Source organism: Choloepus didactylus (assembly GCF_015220235.1).
Source record: "Choloepus didactylus isolate mChoDid1 chromosome X unlocalized genomic scaffold, mChoDid1.pri SUPER_X_unloc2, whole genome shotgun sequence".
In the NCBI taxonomy this organism is placed as follows: Eukaryota; Metazoa; Chordata; class Mammalia; order Pilosa; family Megalonychidae; genus Choloepus; species Choloepus didactylus.
Window position 1 is genome coordinate 645,411 of NW_023637622.1, and position 17,700 is coordinate 663,110.

The 17,700-nt window shown below is 37.3% G+C and overlaps 1 pseudogene; it reads left to right on the forward strand.

Annotated features, from left to right (window-relative positions):
- The first annotated feature begins 1,054 nt into the window (after positions 1–1,054).
- LOC119525846 overlaps positions 1,055–17,700 on the forward strand; it is a 159,039-nt pseudogene continuing 142,393 nt past the window's right edge.

A 17,700-nucleotide genomic window follows, 5' to 3' on the forward strand; every position in this document is an offset into this window, starting at 1 on the left:
GTACGGGCAAGCGAGGCCCAGTCTTGGGGGAGGCAAAAGTCCATGGCGATATCCTGCAGTATTTGGGAAGCGTATGGGCTACCTAACCCGTCTTCCTTGATGGCCCTGTGAAGCTGCTTGATAGTATCTGAGTCAATGGGATACCAGTCGTACGGTTTCTGCGGTGTGGGGGTAAGGTTAAGAGGAAAGCAGCGAAAAGCACGAGAGAAAGGAGGACGCGCTTGCAGAGGGCCTGGCACGGGAGTGGGGGCAGGGGCAGCGTTGTCCCAAGGGTTGCCTTGAGGTGTAGAAGGCAGCCAGGGGTTGTTAGTCGGCAGGGTGGGAGGAGCAGCGGCAGCTGCCGGTAGCGGCTTCGAGGGGGAGCTCGCCGAAGGGGGAGGCGGAAGTGGGAGGCCCCAAGCGTCGCAAGATGGCGGCGCGGTGGGAGTGGCTAAGGCATAAGATGGCGGACTAGCCCCGCCCTGTGAAAGGGCGGGGTCTAAGGCATAAGATGGCGGACTAACTCCGCCCTGTGAAAGGGCGGGGCCTAAGGCATAAGATGGCGGACTAGCTCCGCCCTGTGAAAGGGCGGGGTAAGGCGCATGCGGTTTCCGGTCCGGCTTAGGGCTGACGTCATCACTAGAGCACTTCCTCCCCTCAGTGGAAGAAGGAGGAGGAAGTTCGCCATTTTGGAGAAACTTGGTACCGCCTCGTCCCTGGGGGGCGACCTCGAGCACGCCGCCAATTCGCTCGACCAAGGACCCTGTGCCCGAACCGCGATCCGCATCGGTCACACCGTCCGAATCTGTCGATTGAGTCAACAGGGCCCCCCCGGATCCAATGGGGCCTCGACCAGGGGGGAGGGAGCCCTGAAGGCAGGAGCGGACGGCCATCAAGGTGGGGAGCAAGCCGGGAGGGAAGCGCCCGCTCCTATGCTCCACGGCGCTGGTGACCCGACCAACAAGGCGATCACAAGTGACGGGGCCCCAAAGATGGCAAGTGGTGAGCCACGGGTCAAAGGGCAGCAGGAGGTCCCAGCACACCCGCAGCTGCCGGACAGACACCCCACAACGACATGCGTCCACAAGACCCGCCAGAGCCCGAACCCAAGGCGCCCGGCGCGCGGACAGACGACCACCCACAGCGGAGGGGAAAAGACGGGGGGGCCGTCCACCGAGCAAGAAGAATGAGGCAAACCGCGGCCGCGAGGCTGAAGAAGACGATGAGAACAGAAAGCAGGACCCTCCGGCAACGGGAACAGTCCGGGGGGGGGGGCCGGCCACGGCGAGGCACACCGCGCCGAACAGAGAAACGAAGACACAGAGGACCACACCAAGGTAATGAAGGGGTAGAGGGAGAATGTTAGGAGGAATGGGGGTCATAGAAAGAGAAGACGAAAGGTAGTTGGGGGCAATAGCCGGGTTAATTCGGGAAGGGAGGAGCGGCCCAGGCGTGGAGCGGCGAGGGAGAGGCGGCTCCGCGGGGCGGCGAGGGAGAGGCGGCTCCGGATGCGGAGCGGCGAGGGAGAGGCGGCTCCGCGGGGCGGCGAGGGAGAGGCGGCTCCGGACGTGGAGCGGCGAGCGAGAGGCGGCTCCGCGGGGCGGCGAGGGAGAGGCGGCCCTTACCTTGCAGGCGAGGAGAAGGGGAGTTGGAGAGGCGTCCGGGCGAGCGGGTGGTTTTACTGGACCGCTGCGTGGAGAGGACCTGCCCCACGTTGGGCGCCAGTTGCGGTCGCAGTTGACTCGTCTGGGGGGGGTGGCGGCCGGTTGCTAAATCCTAGGCTCTCGGGATTGCTCGGAGGGTACCGGCGGCGGGGGCTCTTTCCCGGAGGCGAGGGCGAGGCGGGGGACTGGGCCCGGTCCCCGGCGGAGGCGTGCAAGGTGTGGAGGGCGGCGAGAAGGAACAGGCGGGACACGTTTCTTTTAGGGTGAAGAAGCCAAGAGAGTTTATTAGGGGAGAGTACAAGCTTATATCGGGCGGTTTAGAGGGTGGGGTAGCTGTAGGGGTTAAAGGCTTGGATTGGTTCTGAGAGGGCGCGGAGGTTGATTGAAAAGGGGCGGGAGTTGCTCCGGTAACGAAGAGGGTGGAGGGTGCGGGTAAGGCATGGGGGGGGGGTTTTCTCCGGCAAGCCCTCCCCAACGGTTGTACTTTGGGGTGAGGAAATGGGGCCTGCATTCGGCTCCACTTTCTCAGGCCCGGGGGGCCGTGGAGGGCGCTACCACCCGTGCCCCACTACCTTTCCTAGGGGCTGATCAGTTCCCCTGGCCCAGGACCGCCAAGTCAGAACTCGATAACAGTGTCCCGCAATAGATGAATACTATAATCACACAGAGAGACTCGTGTTAACCAAGAGAGCAAAAGGAAAAAAAGCTGCATGAATGGCAATTTTTTTGGTCTACAACAGTAACTGCTAGATGTCAATGAAGCAATTTCTACAAACACAAAGTAATAATGAGACAGTCTTTACCAGGAAACTCTATTCTGAGTAGTCTATCACAAATGAAGGAAACAGAAAGATAATCTTAAATTGCAAGTGTTCAACAGATAATTTTTTTAAAAAGGGACTTAGGAGTAAAATAAAATGAATACCAATTGTATAGATGAGAATGGAAAGGCTGACTCAATTTAAACAAGAATTCATTCTTAGTATCTGGAAACTACGGATACCAAACAAGATGTATGTCATAACTACTGAAAAAATCTGTGATATTAAAAATACAAAAATAAAAAAATCACATAATTTAGGGCACAATAATAGAAAACAATGGAAACTTTGACTCACAAAACAAAATAAATGAGTTTTTCAAAAATAAGGCCAGCTGTATCAACACAATCAGCAATAAACACAATAGGGACAAAATTTAATGCAAAAATTAAAATGACTCTCAAGGTTAGAGAAAACAAACAAAGCACAAAACTAAACATGGAAACCTATATCGACTCAGAAATGGCCTTTGGAAAAAACTGACTGTAAACGGAAACAATAAAGACCCACCATACCAATAAAACAAAAAGAAATACCCACAACATTAAAAATCAACAATGAATTCAAGGTAGACTTTATCAGGTGAGACAACAGACTCATTTTATAATGAGAAAGGGTATCATACACATTTAACTTTACATTTATAAAATAAAGTACCTGTAAATACAAGAAGAAATTAAAGGGAACATATTTTAGGTGATTTTCCCACAAATTTCTCAATTCTTCATAGATAATAAACCAATAAAATAAGAACATAAAGATATAAGTAATGCTAACAATAACTATGCATAAGATTTATATTTAACCTGAACACCCTGCAAAATTAGAATAAACTATTTTTCAAATGCCAATGAGACATATTCAGAAACAAATTGCCATAAAATATGTCCAAAGACAATGACTATGAATTCCAAAAAGTAAACATGATGCAATTAAAACTTTGTGATCAAAATATAATCAAAGACTCAACAAGCAGGCATAAAGAAAAAGATGTAAGAAACAAGATCCAAATAAATAAGTTAAAGAAAATGTCAAAGCTGCCACTGAAGAGTATCTTTAAAATAGTGGGACTAGGACTTACATATTAATATTTAACAGGATGTTGTTCTATACAGAGAAGAAAGTTAAAACACTAGAAACTGTCAATAATAATAAACTACAAAACAAATTAATAAGACTTCATTTCAAAATGTTGGAAACTAAACAACAAAGTGCCTGTAAGGAAATCAGAAAAAATGTATTCACACAGATAAAAGTGGAGATCCTCTATTTACAACATATAAATCAACAGAATTAAAAAATAATTTCCAAGATCTCATGCATTAGCTAACCTAATCAAACCAGCTTAATCAAAGGAAAGAAGCAAAACAAAGCAAAATGGAACTAAAACCTAAAATACGCTAATAGCTGTTGGGCTCAGTCTAAAATGTTCCTTTATCCCAAGTTAACTATCCTCTCCAAAATAACTGTAAAACAGAACCAGAATAGGATTGGAAGTAAGGAGTGGCTGGGTATTAGGTAGGCACTGAAATTTAAATTTTCGTAAGAACATTAAATTTGGGGCATAAACTTTGTTATCAAAGTATACAGTTTTTAGCTTTATTGTTCACCACCAACTCAACCATTCACATGTCCAGAGAGAGAGGAGGAGGAGGGATTGCTGTGAAAAAAGATCTCTCTCCTCTCCTCTCCTCAGGCCCCCTCTTTCCTTGCTTTGGACTCTTTTCCCTAAGAAATCCTTGTAACACTCAGGCATGGCTGATGACTGCTCACTTGTGGCAGGCAAGGAAAGGAGTCATAATGCTGATGAGAATAACTGACCCTAATCATCAGGAAGAGGTAGGGCTGGTTTGTGCCTTAAGAGATGTGGAAAGATCAGTAAAGAGAACCACGGTGTTTCCCACATTTAGTCTTTCATTGGCTTCTATGGGGAGTAAATGAATGCTTTTTGAGGGCTTGAGTTCAAAATTTTCATGTGATTAAAAAAAAAGGCAACAAATGAGGGAGCAGTTAACAGTGTAGGGGACAGGGAAATTAAAACGCAGTGTAGAGGGGACAATTTGAGATGATTCTACATCTTTTTCCCATGTATAATGGAGAAGGCGGCAGTTATTTCCTGGGTTTGGCATGGGAAGGATGGAAGCTGACACTTGAAACAACAGTTGGAAAATACAGAAAATCAGATGAAAGAAAAAATACCTCTAATTTTAACATCCTGAAAAAGTAAGCACTGACACATTTTTTCTCAGTATTTCTTTTGAATCTGTAGATTTTACTGAGATATATTCACATACCATATAATCCATCCAAAGTGTACAATCAATGTCTCACCATATCATCACTTAGTTGTGCAATCATCAGACTCAATTTTAGACCATTTTCATTGCCCCAAAAAGAAAAATATCAGATAGACCCCAAAGAAGAAAACCCCAACACTCGATCTCTCTTATCTCCTCCTATTATTGATCCCTAGCATTGGTGTGGCACAGTTGTTACTGTTGAAGAATGAACATTAAGGTATCACTGTTAACTATGGTCTGTATCTTGAAACAGGTCATTTCTCCCCTCATATACACTCTATTATTAACTCTTTGTACAAGTGTCACACATTTGTAGTAGTTCATGCAAGCACTTATTTCCATTTGTAGTGTTAATCGGTGACATAAATAATTCTAAACAACTCTTTCAATCAAATTCATTTATAAAACAATACTATTACTTATAAACCCGTAACAAGCTGTCTTCACCACTATCCATTACCAAACATTTAAGTTCAACCTCATTAACAATTCTGTACATATTAGGTAACGGCTCTCCCTTCTCCAGCTTGTCTATCTCTAGGTACCCTATATTCTATGTTTTAAGACTCTGAGTTTACATATTCTAGTTAGTTCATATTAGTGAAATCATACAATATCTGTCCTTTTGTGTCTGACTTATCTCACTCAGCATTACGTCCTTAAGATTCGTCCATGTTGTTGCACGCTTCAGGACATCGTTCCTTCTTACTACTGCATAATATTCCATTGTATGCATATACCACATCTTGTTTATCCATTTTTCTGTTGATAAGAGACTTGGATGGTTCCCATCTTTTGGCAATTGTGGAAAATGGTACTATGAACATTGGTGTGCAAATGTCTGTTCGTGTCCCTGCTTTCAGATCTTCTAGGTATAGACTATTTCCTCAGTATTTTTAATGAATACTATATTTGTGAACAATTTTGTATCTAATAATTATTTTTGTCATAAAAGTTATTGTAAAAATATGAAAAGTATAGTAAACTACAATGATAATGGTAAGTCATCACACAAAATCCCCCCACCCATTTATAATGATTCATCATTTTGTGTATTTCTTTATAGTCTCTTTATTTTTACATATTTTATATAGTTTATATGATTCAGGATAAATAGAGTTTTTAAACACAGTTAACCCAAGAATATTCTTAAGTCCTATAATGAAAATTTATAAATAGTATGAACAATAACAAAATAAAAGCAAAATGGCTCAACTCATCCTATATAATACTTAAAGATGCAGAAAAATAATTTCCTCCCAGACAGGAGCAGGGTTATTCTTATGTTCTGTTCATGTATGCTTTTGTGGCTAGAGAGAAAACTCATTTTGGGTGCAATTTCATCCATCAAGGTTTCCAAAACAGGCTGCTTTTACCAATTACTGGGTTAGGACAGCAAGAATAATTGATTTATGCCATCCTCAAAAAATGACAAGATTTTCCCAATAAACTGTGAGGTGAGAGACACATGAGAAATTAAACAAAAACCAAACAAATGAAAAACCTTCTAGTACTAGAAAAATCCTGTAATTACTGTAGAGAAAAAACCTGGGCAAGTAGTGAGACACATTTGCTCTGAGCAGCAGAATCCACCTGGTGATAAATCATCCAAAGAGACAGTGCATTCTGGGCATTCAGCCTGTTAAGGAAAGTCCATTTATATCATAATCTAACTTTTCTAGATTTTAGTATTAATTTTGGAGAAAGTCTAACATTTTGAAGAAAGATGCATAAACTAATGTATTTTCTAAGCTGTTAAGTCTTCAAGGATTACATTCTTTGTTTCCATATATGAAAACAATTTAGCTTAGCTGTAAGATTCTCATGTCACCACATTTTTCCCTTAAGAAATCTAAAAGAGTTCATTGTCTTCTGGCACTTCATACTGAAAAAAAAAAAAAAGTCTAAAGGCAACGCTATTTTCTTTCTATATTAGTAACTTCTTCCCTCCACGGATGTTTATGAGCTTGTATACTCAATTTACTCAACTTTGTAACTTTGTATTGTAACTCATTAGACAAAGTATGTTTTCAGTGACAATTTAGATCTTCACACTCAGGCCTTTTTTTTTTAGTTGTTATTCAAGAATTCACTTTTCATTAATTACAACATTGGTCAACTGGTTATTGTTTCTGTGTCAATTTGTCCTAGGTATCCTCACCTGTTTTCCTAATTTGTATTTAAATTATCCAGCCCTGTAAGCATAACCATCTCTGTAGACAGTAGTATTTTTCTCTTTTTCTCAACTTTTATTTAAGAGAGCTTCTCAAGCAACTCAGCTGTAATGGATCACTGCAATTCAAACCTGGCTATAACACTCATTAGTACTGCCTCTGTTCATGCTGCCTAAATCAGAAAGTTGTGAAAATTAAATAAAACAGCAGACATAAAGCAAAGCGGCTATCACTAAATAAACGTGTAAATATGCACAACAGTGTCTATTCTGTTCTTTAAATTTTTTTCTAAAATGGATTTGTAAATTGCTATTCCATTTTATTCATACTACAACATTTGCTTATTTTAATTTCATCTTGTCTCACCTTATTCTGTCTACTTCTTTCAATTAATCCTGTTGTCTTTTCATTTCAGCCTGGTGAATACTGGTTTTCTTATACTTTATCAAATTTGTCTTCTTCAATTCTTGGTGAATATCCAACATTTCTGAAATATTGGTCGAGTAATGTGAGCTATTATTTTCAGATATATGCTTTATCTTTGACCTTTCAGGATTGTTTCCTCTCTTCATGAGAATATACTTGTATGGCACCTATCCTTGTTTTCCCCCACAGGGGTGGGTTGAATTAGGGACAAAGAATTCATATTTGATTCTTCCAAAAAACTGTTCTTCCAGGTAGCCTGAGGTACTAATTAATCCTCAGCTCAATTTTATAGCTTCTTCTCCAACAGGAAAATGGAGACAAAATAGTACTTTTGATTTGTTTAACTGTATTGGTCTTATTCCTTTCTTATTCAAGGAACTGAACCCAAGTAGTGTCTTAAGTAATAGTCAAGTAAGCATTTTGTATTACCCTGTTACAATGGTTTTTGTTTTTTTAACTATGTGCTTCAGAGCAGAAACAAAGCACAACACAACCCTCAAATCCCTGGTAATCAATGCTTTTTACTGCATCAACTTCAAAAAACAATTATAACAGAAGACTTACTGATATCAGACCAATTTTTAACCTCGAATCAATTTGCTATCTTTGACCACTGTTAGAGGAAAACAAATAAACATAGCCAAACCTTTATTTTTCTTTAGTCATAGTTGTTACCTTCTAGAGCAGTGGTTCCCAACCAGTTGTGATTTTGCCCCTTTGGGTGTCACATAACTGTATGTATGTGGGGAGGGAGGTGGTGCTACTGGCATCCAGTGGATAGGGGCCAGGAACGCTACTAACATCCTGTAATGCAAGGGAATGCAACACTCCCACAATAAAGAATGATGTGGCCCAGAATTTCAGTAGTGCCAAGGACAAGAGACTCTACAGCTAACTACTTTCCCCTACCTTAATTACTTTAAGGAGAAATTTTTAATGTTAAAGTATTTGTGCAGGCATAGGAGCTAAGGCTTCCCATAGGCAATTTTACTTCCTTAGGAAAATTTCAGCCTGATTGTGCAGATTCTGCCATCAATTCATGGTCCATTTCAAACTGCCAAGACTTTTGGTCAAATACTGTATTGAAATCTTCAACAAACACAGAGTTTGAGAGATCAAAGTTCACTTTATTTTAAATAAAATTTCTGTGATGTACCAGAAAATTAGACAGGATGTTCTCAAAGAACTGAAATGACAGCTTGACTGGAGAAAACATTTCAAAAGTGACAAATAACATCTGAGCTCAGACATGATAACCTGAGGGAAAAAGTTCTTTCATAACAGTTGAAGTTTGAAAAGGAACAGCTAGACTTTTACCTGCTAAATAGATATAAAAGCTTTTTAACCAAGTGATGAGATAAACAGATGTAACTATTAGCTGATAACTAAAATAGACTTACTGGAAATCATTTGCGGCAAATCAAAATAATTGCTGCTTTAAAATTTTTCCTTTCCTGATACCCTCAATCATCAGCTGGAATGACTCAGCATTAATCTGAGCAAAGCAAGCCAAGAAGGAGAGAAGAAAAGGAATAAAAAGTGAGGAAAGGGTAAGGACACGATCTCAGGATGTATGTGGCTTCAGAGAGACAATCAATTTAGTGAGAAAAGTCAAACTACATTGGAGTCCTACAGACACAGCTCAAGACGAGGACAGTAGCACTGCACTAAAAATGGCTAGCAATATACATTATGGTATCCTAATCAAATCAACAGATACACCATAAACTTTAATAGAGTTGTTTGGTGATTGTACATTCTGTCTTCCTAAAAGTTTAAGTGTGTCATATCTATCAGCATTTACTTTAACAGAATAATTCATAAGGGTCTGGGGTGTAAGCACAGATAATTGTTTGGGAAAAAAAGGAAAAAACATGTATAGGTAAAAATTCTACTAATTAGACTATGATTTCATATTTTAAAAAATAAATATTAATTGATCTATAATGCAACATATAAAAAGAAATATTGGACAAAATCACTTAAGCACATAGAAATACTTAAAACAGTTATTAACAAGGAAGAATGTGTGGAGTATGAGACTTTACGTAAATTAAAATTGGTCATGGATAAGAGTCTCTATTATTACAAATATGTCAACTCCCCCAAAATTCATTACAATTACAATCAAAATCCCATCAGGTTTTAATTCAGTTGTCTTTTTTCCATTTGGAAATTAACCAGCCGATTCCAAAATTTATATGGCAATAAAGTCCAAATCAACCTTAAAGAACAAACAGGGGAGACTTATTTTACTGTATGTCAAAACTTATTACAGAGTTGAAGTATTTATGACAGTGTGGCACTTGTGAATGAATATACTAACATTATTTTGTATTCACATGATGATGGATGCACTGAAGATGAACAAACCACTGCTTCTTGCATCATCAAGGATGAATCTCACAAACACAGTATTGAGCAAAAACAGGCAGCCACAAAAGGATATATACTGTAAATTCCTTTCATAGCAAGTTCAGAAATAAGCAAAACTAATCTATGTTGTTAAATCATGATTGTGGAGGAGGAAGTTCTAAAGATTAGGATGGGGCTTATAGAGGTTAAGCCAATAATACCCCATTTCTTCTTGTTTTGTCATCTTTCTGTTTGTTTTCCAATTACAGAAGTTGTAGGTTTACAGAAAAATCATGCAGAAAGCACAGGGTTCCCATATTAGAATTGGTTACACAAGTATGCTTACTTTGTGATAATTCACTGATATGTACACTTTGAAGTCATAAATGTTTCTATAAGAATTTTGCATTTAAATAAAAAATATAATAAAAGAGGGCTCCTACTGGCCTATAAGGAAGAATTCACATTTCAAATATATCATACATAATAAAAATCAATGGATTAATAATGTTACTCAAAAAATCCTCATTGGTCACTAGTGGATGCTGCCAAGGTACAATTACATCACTTTGAAAGCTGATAAATAAAAGAAAAAAATCCAAAATTATCCTGCATTTCCCATACAAACTCGATGTCAGGGTAACCAAATATTTGATGAGGCCTGCTATTCTTCATAAAAGAATCTTAGCTAATAAATGCCAAAGGAATGATAGTATCCTAAAGTTGAAATTTCACAACCTTCTAATGAAATGATCTTAGTAGCCAATAAATATCAATGGAAATACTCAAAACTTTAGGCGAAGTTCTGATGGATAAATTTATAATGAGATTAAACTGTTAGCACATGAAGCCAGTGATCAATCTCAGCATAACTAATAGTGAGACAACCCTATATTATGTGCCTCTTGATGTGATGCGATAGGAAGTACACAATACAATCTTTAAGATGTCTTCTTAAAATACTGTATCTGAATATAATAAAGCCTGCTGACCTATCCAAAGTTTACAGGAAATACAGGAAGGTGACAGAATAAAAATTTAAATCACACCATGAGAAAAGAAAAGTCTAATTCAGAACATAGGTTATTTTACAGGACAAGTGACTTATTTTATCCAACAAATCAATGGCACTAAAGTAAGTGAGAACATGTTGCAAAGTAAAAGATTTTGGAGACCCTGTAACCAAAAGCAGTATGTGGAATTTATCTGAATCCTAATTTTAAAGAAAAAACAACTATAAAAAGTCACCTTTGAGATAATCAGGGAAAGCTGAACATGGATTGGGTATTAGTTTATATTAAGGAATAATTGCCATTCAAGTTTAATATAATGATTACATGGTGATTATGTTATTGATAAAGCCCTGATCAGTTAGGGATGCATACTGAAAAATTTACAAATGGAATGATGTTCCCAAAACTGTTTATACCCACACAAATCATACATATGGGTGTTGCTTTCACCAAAGTATCACTGGGCAACCTGTTAATAGAGCAACACTAGGTTTGTCTGAAGTGATTTTGGTAAGGTAGAACACCATCACAACAGTAACAGCAGTGTCTCAGACTAAACTGTATTAAGGTGAAAAGCAGACTGTGCAAAATTTGTAAGATAATAATGTAGGACTCTTATTCCAGGGCAAAAGTTTCCTGGAAAAAAAAACCAACCAACAAAACAAAAAAACCCCAAAACCAAAATAAGTCTTGTTGACACAGAAGATCTTAGTTCTTAGGAAATACATAAAACAAAATTTGCAGAATGCTGATGACTATTGAAGCTTCAGATGGTAGAGAAACAGTTCTCTTTACTTTTCTCTACGGTTTGGTGTTTATTTGAAAACTGCCATAATATAAAGCTTTTAGAGAGTGGTAATGTTGGGATAATCTCTGCCTTAACAAAATTTAAGGAAGTCACTTGGTTGGGGATGAACATTTGGAAAACTAAAGAATGAACTGGTTACAAAGAACTGGGCAAGAAAGGAACTGGATAAATATACAAAATATTGGACATGTATTAATGTGATGGTTAGAAATAGTTAGCTGATTTTTTTAAAATATTAAAACACCTTCAAATTTTGCAGTCTAGCTAATATTTTCGTGTACTTACTATATACCAAAATTCTTTTAACCCATAATATACCTTAAATCATTCAATTCTCACAGAAACTCTATGATATAGGAATACTTAGTAACAACATTTTAAAGCTGACTTTACTGAAACTTGGCAAGTTATGTGTCCAAAGACAGAAGGTTAGAAATAGGTGAAATAAGATTCCAAGACAGTCTCCTCTGCTTCCATAAACTGAGTGCTTAACTGCTGTAATAAACTAGTTTAACTTCACAAAATGGAATGCAGGCAGTTGTTGTTTTTCCCTCTAAACTATTTTTTTCAGTTTTTAGGGTACAGAAACCTCACACATCATATGGAGGCTGGTGCTTCTGAACATGTCTATAGTCTTTTGAGAAGAAATTTTCACCTCAAGATCTATCTAAAAAGAATGGAAGTATCTCCAGATAAATGGCGTTTATGCTTAAATGCTCAGGTTGAACAAACACACTGCAGCTGAATTTCAGTAGTCTTGATAAATGGATGAGGGCCCCCGACTCTGAACTACCAGTACTTATAAACACCTGAGAATGTGGTCATTTGTCAACATTACTGCTTGCTTTGGTTTTAGAAACACAAGCAATATGCTCATGCACTGACATTTGTGCACAGAAAATGTGCAATGTATCATCATAATCAACAAACACTTATGGAGTACCCACTGTATGCAAGCTAGTTTTGGAGACTGCGATTGAAATTTCTATAGAATAGAGAAGCCATCTTATTGTGTTTCCATTTCTTTTCTTTTCAGCCATATACAATGTTTCTAAGCACTGTTAATGTTGAAAAACTATACTTCACTCAGAAATCTGATGTTAGAAAATTAAAAAATACATTTTTTTCCTTGTTATAGTTTATATTGGGTTCAAGATATTCAATAGTCATGATTCTTCTGCAAACAAGGTGGAGATTTTTAAAGGAGTGATCAGTCAGGCATGAGATTAGAGATTATTACTCTGTTTTGCTTTGGGAAAAATGGGAAAAAATATGAAATGTTTTCACAGCTGTAGGATACCGTTTTGAGAAGGCATCTAAAGGAAGAAGCTTGTTGTTTTATAAAGAACAGGCAAAATGTAAACATTTCTTAAATTGGAATTCAGTTGGTTCTGCTACAGTTTAAATCTCACAACTGTATTTATTAAAAGAAAATAATATTATTATTACCTGATGCAATCCTTATACAAACAAATGGCAAGGTGTTTGAATTTCATTTTGCAAAGGAGAAATCAGTAATAGATTTAATAGGCTATAATTTATCTGTTTTTGAGACGAACTGCTATAGGACAAAAAAGAGATAAACTGGGTTACTAGGCAACATATGCTGCCTAATAGTGTTAGTTTAAAAAAAGTCATTAGCCACTAACTTTGTTCACTGTATTTTAGTTAAACGACTGTCAACTCATGTCTAATATTTAAAGATGGAGAGGGCAGATCACAAATTTTAATTTATTTCTGTATTTCAAGATGCTGTTGACTTCAACTTAATAGTCTTTCATGCCTTGAATAGAGGAGGTACAGTATAAACAACACTACATTAAATATTCAAATTGATTATTAAACAGATTCAAAAATAGAAAAGCTAAAATATGAAAAAAATACGACATATATGGATCCAACCCACATTTCCTAGTTTGGATAAAGTCAGAAGTTAAAATGAAAATGTATGTCGTAGCCTCTGAAGTTTACTTTCAGCCAAGATGCCTACTCAAAACATATCCTACAGCTGGCAATACCTTCAAGTGAAAACACCTCATATTTCTTTCTATTTTTCCCAAATGCAAAACAGAGTGATAGTCTCCAATCTCCAATTTGCAGAGAAAATTCAGCAATGCCTCTACCTGTGCCTTCAGATAAGAAATAATAACAGCTAATACTGAGCTCTTAACATGTTCCAATCAACTGTCTTAAATTCCTTCCACTTATCCTCTCATTTAATCCCGTGCAGCATATGGGATAGGCACTATTGTTATTCCCAATATGCAGAGGAGGAATCCTGAAGTCCAATGCTACTAACAAGAGAAGCCAGCTAGTAAAACTAGGAAGACATAATTCCAGAGATTATGTTTTTCAGCCACTATGCTCTATTACCTTACTTATCAGCCAAGGTAGTAGTGCAAGTTCACAGAACATCACACACACACTGCAGGTAGGGACCAACATGATATGAGAAAACCTTCATGTAAGCATATGACTAACAAGCATTTATTTTCCAAACTTTTTCTTCTGAAAAATTTTGAACATACAGGAAATTTGAAGGAATAGACAACACCCATATAAGCACGACCTAGATTCTATAAATAACATGTTGCTATATTTGCTTCATCACATTTCTATCCATCCATTTTAAACTAAGATCAGGAACTTGATTTTAAGTTCTTATAACAGTACCAAAAAAAGGAAAGTTGGTTTAAAGAAGATATTAGAAAACTAGACTGTTGTGGTATTTTTTTGTTGTTGTTAAAAAACAAAAACAAAACAGTACTACATACTGGTCACTTGTTTATAATTTTCTATTAAATATCAGTTACTTAAAGTTTAAGACTATAAAGTATAGCAAAAATGATGATGGTATTGAGAAAATTCAAAAGTAACTCAGTCGTCAGCTTATACTGCATAAGTCAGTTAATGTACTACAAGGTTTAGGAGAAGATAGGATAAGATGATCCTCCAAACAAGGAGAAAAAAGCACCAGACCAATATTTCATATCTAGATCTAGAAATTTTTGAAAAATATTATGTTATTAAAATGAATCCAGTAAAATAAAGATAAAAAGAAAGACCAGGAGCTATTTTGAATAAAGAGATAGATGGAAGCAAGAAGAAATGTAGAAATATCAGATAAATATATATACTTATATTAACTAAGTTAATATTATCCAAGTATATTGCTCTTTGGGGGTCTAAACTAGAGTATCCAGAATAACCAATTATTTCTTACACTGTCTTTATTACGTGAATTTTTAAAAAAAGTCCTTAAGGTCATCAATTACATTATATGTGTGCTAAAAATGCAAATACACAGTTATTTACTGCAAATAATTTAGTTCCCCAAATATGTAGGTAATAAATACAAGTTTCTCTTGTGAAAACTGAGGCACTTAACACACATCTCATTCTGAAATTTACAAAATCCTCACACAGAAGATTGTCACAAGCATGATTACAGGCAAGGTTAAGAATATCATTAATAATAAATTTGAATTTCCATCCATGTACATGTAATCAGACATTATACCACAGAAAAAGATGGAAGGAAGAGATATGAAGAGTTGATTTGGCCCGAATAACTTAAAAAACCAACTCACCCAAATCACCTAATTTGAAAATGAAATAGGATAGAGTTGAAAACATCAGATTTGGTGTTGGAGAGGAGAAAAGAAAAGGATGTAATATTGCTTTAAGATGGGTTTACTGGAATGCAAACAGTACCTGTAAACACCGTAATGATGGAATTGGTTACTCTCTTCATTTCCATGCTAAGAATGCTTGCAAAATGCATTCATTTTAATATAAGCAGAACCATTTTCAAAATATCATTTTGCAACTTATTTAGGTAAACGTGAACTAAAATTTGTTCCTTAAGTCATTTCTGGTTTGAGACACTAAGACCCCACCCAAATATACAGGATGTTGGGAATCATTAGATATTGTTTTACCAGACTTGACATCTGTTCTTAATATATATGTATATATATAGTCAGGATTAGTTTGTTTTTATACTTTCTGGTCATTACTTAGGACACAAATGTAAACAGATAAATTACGTGAAGGAAAGGCTGATCATAACTCTGTACTTTATATTAATTTGATAATTTTTCTCATGGATAAAATTCCAAAGAACCAGAATGAAATGCCCTTTGAAATGGAATGTAAGTAAACTTGTCTCTGATACCTTTAAACATGTATTTATATTAATCCCAAACATAAAAAACCCACGACTATTCCCCACATCTGCCTATCTTTCATCAGGACATGCAGAGTGTACATCTGTTCCGATAAACATTCTTAGGTACCAATCCAGATAAACAGCATGGGTGCATTTAAAAACCTGGCAGGGTCCCTGATCCAACTGGCTTTACATCTGAAAAAGATAAAATGATTCGGTAGTTTTTTCTTCCACACTTAACATACATTCAAAATATGATCTTTAAAAATAATTATTCTATAATGCAAAAGGAAAAAAAAAACCCACTTTATTCCCAAATATTGATGTTACATGTTTTGATCAGCAACATTCTATTATATTGATCTTATCAAAGAATAAATCTGATCTAAAACCTGATAAAAACTTCTATGTAGGACACTTAGAAAATGTAATCACTCCCCTGTTGAAATTCAGCCTCTGTTACGTACCTCTTTTCAGACAGAAAAAGTAAATTCACAGTACTGCAAAGACTCTACTGAGACCATCTTCTTGTATAAATTTAAATTTGGAGAGTGTTTCCAGAAATTTCCCACATGGTTTCAATAACCCTGAAAGTTTCTCTAACTACTTTTAGAGATGGGGGAGGGAAGAACGGAGGGAGGGAGAGAGAAAGACTGACAGAATGCAATATGAGAAACTAATTAACTAGGTCAAGTATAAGAAAAATATTGGAATATTAAGTACACTAAAAATGAAAACAGAAGTTATGATTTTATCAAATCATCCATTAAAACTGAGTAGACACAACAAGAGGCCTAGGAACCAGAGATTTCATCAAGCTGTGGGAAACAGAGTCTCAGAAGTTTCTGGCAGTTAATAAACTAGTCTGGACTAGCAAGTTGAGTGTTAAGGGAATTTGCCAGTAGGCAGCAGGCAGAAAGATAAGCAAGCAGGCAGCCTGCCCACGAAATCAGCAATGTCCACTGGAGGGCAGCCAGGGGATGTTCTGACAGGAAAATGGTGTTAAGGAAATCTGTTGACTGGCAATCAATAGAATTACTAAAAGGCAATGCTCAACATGATGGAGGCTTGGCTTAAGGTAGTATCATGGCAGTTAAAGGGACCAAGGTAATGAAATGTCTGCTCAGAGATGAGGAAACAATAAAGATGCTATGAATTACCAGAATAAGAAGGAAAGGGCTCTACCAAAAATATATTCAAATCCAGTTTCCAGAAATAAGGTACAATAATCAGAACCAACATCAAATGTGGCTTGAAGTTGATCAACAAAGATTATCAATCAAGACAGTAAGAAACCCTCCTCTGGGAATTAGTCCAGAGGGTAATGCTGGTTTGAGTTTGAATTTTAAAATTAAGTGGTTCCAAATGAGGGAAACTTGGTAAGTGAAGGATTAAGGAACATGGATTTATTAGAATCACCTGCAAAATTAAAGTGAAATGATTCTTAGAATGTAACTGTAATGGAAGCCAATATATATTGAAAACAAAGGTATCATTAGGTATATTGAACATAAAAGTATGTTCCTATTGAATTCCCCACTGAAGAGTTTTCCTGCGATATAATAAGAAAAATATCCATTATTCAGCACACAGGATCTGTTTCAGTCACAGTTCTATTTTTAAGGCAACAGAAGTTGGCGCCGAAGTAACTTAATACAAATGTAATTTGTTGGAAGAATATGTGTAGCTCACAGAGTCAAGAGGAAGGCATATCAAACAAGCTCAGAAGATGAGTAGAAAACAAAGGGAAACTGAGTAATGTGGACACAATGCCATGATACAGAAACTGCCAAGGTAAGATGCTGATTTGGCCTCTTTGTGCCAGAATAGATTCTGTCAGCATTTCATTGCAGGCATGGCCAAATTCTCAACAACCCATCATGACCACATCATTTCCTTAGATTCAAATTCCTGAGGGGGAGCATGTGACTGACTGAATAAATCACAGGCTTACACTCGAGCTTCCAAAAGGTGGGAAGAGAGAGTATT